Source organism: Patella vulgata, chromosome 7 (genome assembly GCF_932274485.2).
Source record: "Patella vulgata chromosome 7, xgPatVulg1.2, whole genome shotgun sequence".
Lineage (NCBI taxonomy): Eukaryota > Metazoa > Mollusca > Gastropoda > Patellidae > Patella > Patella vulgata.
In genome coordinates, this window is record NC_065885.2 from 58,734,286 (window position 1) to 58,740,285 (window position 6,000).

Genomic DNA, 6,000 nt, shown 5'->3' on the forward strand with positions numbered 1-6,000 from the left:
CATTTTTAATTATTGTAAATATACGACTTTTATGTCTTGAATTTAAAATAGGAAACAGTAAATGACTTCGTAAATATAGATCACATGCGTTTATAATATTTGATAAGACGAAAATGTACAATGGTTCATCTTGAAATACTGGGGATCACGTGGGTAAGACAATGGCTTGCTAGCCTGGAGGTCGGGTGTTCGATCCCTGCATTGGCCGAGAAAGTTCATCCAGATTTTCCGGCGTGATTTCCCCTTGTCAGTGATGGAGGTCGGAGGGCCTACCAAGGACAGCTGTCTAGTCGTTCAGATGGGACGAAAAACCGAGGTCCCGTGTTCATATTGACGTGCACGTAAAAGATCCCTTGGCAGTTGGAATTCGACATAAGAGTAGGCCGTAGCCCGGGCAAAATTTCCCTCATAGCACACTGTATGGCGTATGCCCGTCTTCATTAGCCCAGTTTAGGAGTACGTTAAATTTCATTTCATTGCATATCTTGAAATACTAAAATGTGTTTACGTTGGGATAGAGTAAACCTTAGGTTGTAATTTAACTTGGGTGGAGCATGCCGTACAGAAAAGCCTATTTTGACCTTGAAGATATACCCTTATATATATGAGAATGCCTATTAAATAGATGCATGAGGTGAAAGATTTCAGTTGCCGAGACAGCAACCGAAATGAATGATTATTTTATTGTGTTTAGAAAACAGATAACGATGCTATTCTATAATGATTGATTTGATTCCTAATTTTGCTGATTAATTTATAAATCCGAATGAAACAGTAGATAATTATGCATTCTTGATGTCATGTCCTTCGAAAAACATGGATTTAAAATTCAGGTATAACTTGGCTGTTTTAAAAAAAAAGGATAGAATAAGTAATAGTATGCCTATTTCTAATTGTGTATGTCAAAGAGAGGTAAGATTTGAAACGGAAATATTTTGGAGAATAACATGGGCAATGGGGTGTTGCGGTATATGCGTCGCTAGTTCGACGTGGAAAGACCTTTTCTCTGCAATAACTCTCCACAGTCGACGTGTGACGCATACTCTCTTCTGCTTCACATTGTATTAGCCCTTTTGCCGTTTAGTATTGTCTCTGGTTATGGTGTGTGTGTGTGGGGGGGGGGGGGCCGAATGGTTAGCACGTGTGTGCTGTATCATAAGGCCAGTCATTGAGTCAACTGGCGAGGTTTCGAATCCCCGGTTGTACGTGACAAGGATTAGGGTCACATGTTCAACCTCGTAGGTTTTCTCTGGGTCCTCCGGTTTTCTCCCACTGCTAATGACCCCTACGCGCAAGCGAATTATTGAAATTAAAAACTATATGTTAGTCCCGAAATGACCTAGTTTGTGTCGAGTGGGCGTTAAATCCCAGTTCTCTTTCTCTCCCTCTCTGGTTATATTTGTAATTCTCTTCTTTGGATTCCTTTTCACGTTGTGTATTTATTTTTATCTCAGTTATCCCAGTGTTTACCAGGACCAACAATGCATGGCAACTGCTTGTTAATGTCTGCACTTAATTTGTTCTATTCTCTGATGAAAATTTTAAAGATTTATAGAAGATATTTGTTTTACTTTTCAGGAGCGTGAAACAACCCTAATGTGACACGTCAACATTCCCCCAATGTCGTAAAAGCTATAATTCCAGACCTAGCTCCCATCTTGCAAATACTATTGTGTCGGTATCTGAAAATTGAAAACGAACTATGGTTCAAATCTAATATTTTTAAAATCTTCATAAATAACCTATTAATAATTAATTACTGTTTGAATGTAATATGGCCGACTATGAGTCGTTTAATAATAAACAATATACAAGCTACTTTAACTCACTGGTTCTCAACACCTAATTTATTCTTGTTACGTTAGAACGTTTACGATATACTACCTTGAAACGTTTACATTATAATCAAAACGTTTACAATAACCCTTTGCACTTTATTACATCATCAGGTTAAGGATGTTATACAGCAACAAAAGGAAAAATAAAAAAAAAATTCAGCATCTTAACAGATATACATAGCAGATATCAAACATGTGGACATATCAGAAATAATGCCGAGGACTACCTAACAATTCTGAACTATGATCCATTCGTAAGGAAAATGACATACACGGGTAGTTTTCTCCTGTGGGGTATGTTTAACCTCGTTCATTGAGTCGATTCTGGTACGCGATACGTGTGTCAATTTTAAAATGTTCATTTTGTCTTAAATATTGGACAAAAGTCCATCTGTTCATGGTAGATAACATCATTGTTGATTTAAATTAACCAATAAGTCCTATTTGCAATGTCGAAGACATCCTAAGGCAATAGTAGAATTAATTTACTAATAACTATTGTAATATATAGATGACCGCCATCTCTCGCACAAATCGGGCACATTCAGTTCTTGCCAGTATCCACAATAAATGCTGGTACTCATATTATTAGTACTCATATTATGTTTTGTTAATAAACTATGAGCCGCCATTAAATCGAAAAAAATGGATAAATGTATAATTATGGTATATGCTATAACTTATTATCGGAAATTATTTTTATTTAGGATTCTTGATATCTAATATATTATTTAAAAAGGTCATAATAGGTGAACTGCAGTAGCCTTTGCTGGTCGACTAAACCTATTTAAAATACAGATGTGACGTCACCCTTTGATGTTGGCGTACCATTATTTCAAATAATCGTACGGGCAACTTGCCAATAGTACTTTATTCATACCAGTGAGATATTGGACTAGTGTGACGTAAAAGCTCGTGCGGAGTGTCAGTATTTTAAGATGTTTAATGGTCTCGAGCTTACGACATTGCGTAATATATTGTAAAAACATTCGGGCCTACGGCCCTCATGTTGTTACAATATATACTATTCAAAAAAAGTAGGGGATATTTGATTTTGGGGGCATAATACTAAAATATGCAAATGACTACGAAAAAAGTCACTATAGAACCTAACAGAAGAAACATTTCCAGTTACATGTGACGCACCAATAGCTACCGCATGGAATGCAGGTGATGCTTGGGATCATCATGGGGGCCCAACCCAAGATTTGTACGACTCTGACTTTGAATGTTACAGTCATTGTGGCATTGAATTCCAGGGTGGAAACATCAGTTTAATTGTTTTAGTGACCAGAAAACAAATTTTGATATGCGTCGGCTTACCCAAAATGAAAGGTTACGTGCCCTTGGCATGCTACAGATCGGCACAACACAGGCGGTTGTGGCGCGGACGATGAATGTTTCTCAGTCTGTCATAAGCAGGCTATAGTCCAGATACCGTGATACACAATCTGTACAGGACAGACCACGCTCAGGTCGACAACTCAAGCCCAGGATCGATTTATCCGTACCTTGGACTTGAGAAATCGTGTCATCACAGCAAATCAGATCAGCGCTCGTCTTCAAACAGACACTGGTGTGAGAGTGAGTGGCCAGACGATTCGGAATCGACTGCATAGGGGTCACCTTCGCGCCCGACGTCCTCGCGTGATCCCTTGTTTGAGAGATCATCACATTCAGGCAAGACGTCGTTGGTGTAGGGATCGTCAACACTGGGATAATCGACGCTGGAGCAATGTGATGTTTTCAGATGAGTCAAGGTTCACTGTTGATTTTTTGGACAGACGTAGGAGGGTGTGGCGTCGTCGAAACGAGCGCTTCCAAGACGTTAACGTCATCAGACATGATCGATTTGGGGGTGGTTCTGTTATGGTGTGGGGAGGCATCACTGTTGCTGGAAGAACGGCTTTACATGTTGTTGCAGGGCGTGTTACAGGCCATTACTACCAGGACAACATCTTGGCAGTCCATGTTGTGCCGTTCGCACGACGTCATGGCCGCCGTTTTGATCTTCCAGGATGACAACGCAAGATGTCACAGGGCCAGGATCGTTACAGGTTACCTCCAACAACAGAACATCACCACATTACCTTGGCCAGCACTGAGTCCCGACCTCTCCCCCATCGAGCATGTCTGGGACATGCTTGGACAGAGGTTACGTCAACGTCAACAACGTCCTGCCAATGTCCAAGAACTTGCTGCTGCGTTGCAACAGGAATGGGACAATCTAGACCAAAATGACCTTAGACGTCTCATTAGGAGTATGCCACGTCGGATCAATGCTTGTTTGGCAAACAGAGGAGGATTTACCCGTTACTGACTTGGTTGTGATGCTGTGGTAACTTTGCTGTTTGACCCCGGGTATCATTTTACCCTTATAATGGTCAGTCTGTGCCTTACTTAGTCTAACGATCATTTGGAATAAATCGATGAATGTGAACTTCATTTCATTTTGTCATTTGTTTCTTCGTCAGTTTCATTAGGTGACTTTAATAACACTTAAAAATCAAATATCCCCTACTTTTTTTGAATAGTATATTTGGATTGGCGGCGTCTGTTCGATTCTACCGATCTGGGATTATCATGATGTGAATTGTTCGACTCTATTTTTCAATTACCTTCTCTATCGCAATGCGAATACAAAGAACGTGTCAATATCTGAGTTATGTTAGTGTATTGGGTTGTTTTTTTGGGGTTGGTGAGGAAAGTCTTTTGTCATGCATCTGGCGATCGTGTGACGCCTTGGCACGGTGAAAGCCCTCAGTCTTGCAAGCAAGTCTAGTTTATGTTGTTTTGCAACCAAAATACCAGTATATGCCCAACTGAATTCCATGTTATGGAGGGCAGAGAGACATATATAAGTGCCATGATAATGGGGGTGGGACAAAAAATAGAAAATTAGACGGCTGAAAACGCGTATGAGTGCTTTTCCAAGCCGGAGTACAGCAACTAGAAAGTGGTCCAATATAGCGGCCTGCGGCGCGGATCGCCAAAACAAATAATATGGCCGAAAAATGTCGCGCATAAAGCAGGTTGGTACTAGAAGCTGTTTATTACACTGATTTTAAGTGTTTTAATTTTTAATCTTTTATAGTCAATTGAAAGAAATAGCGATTCAGAAAAAATATGACGAAACATATAACCTTTATAACCGATGCCCGTAAAATTTCGGACGAAGCAACTGTGGATCGAGAGTTGCTCCAGACAGAAAATTAATCCATATACAGGTAGATCAGTAGAATTTCACCATCTTCAATTAAAAGAGAGAAAAGGGTAGTTTTGTATTGTCACGTAAACATTACTGCATTTCGGCACTTTTGTATTGTATCTAAATAAATATTATAGGCCTATTTTTCGGGGGGTTTCACCTACGGTAATTTCAAAACAGAAAAACCACGACTCGGGAAATTCAGTCTACGCTTCTTTCGATAGGCCTACACACAGTTTAATCAATCACTTTTCCATGCTAAACTATCTACCGTCAAATCCGTATTCTCTGTCATAAGTAAAAATGTATAAAAGTGAAAAGTCAAATATATTACAAGCTAAGAATGTATTTATAACTGTGTTTTCGTCAGTTTACCCCGATTGACCTTTGACCAACGTCAAATCCATTATGGTGGCCTCAATGGTAATTCGTCTATAACACACATATATTAGCAAAACGAAAAATAGGCCAGAGAAACGCTCGCGGGGGTGGGGGAATTAGCAACCCACATGAAAAAACTAAATAGCTATCCCTTGTTGAAAATAAAAGTAACTGAAGAAGGTGTTTATTAAAATCATAAATTACAAATCTGTAAATTAAAATGGTAAAAAAAAAGTCTTTTCTTGTCAGGTCTTGGTGGTCTAGTCGGGTTGGGGCATAATTTCCTCGATACGTTGGGTGGTCTTTGATAATATCTCTCTCACAGCCATGTCATGTAAAATAATTTAAGATATTTCGTTGAATAATCATGTCAAAATAATTAGTCATTTCTACTGTTATTCCATTAAATTAGATAAACCACTTCAAGTCACTGAAATGCTATTCCGATTGACTAAATATATCTACAGATGAATAAACGACAACAGTCCTATCTTCTTTCAATCGGTTTCCTGTACTCCATTTAACAGTTTCGAATATCCCATCTGAATACAAGTATCCTTCCCATTGCTGACA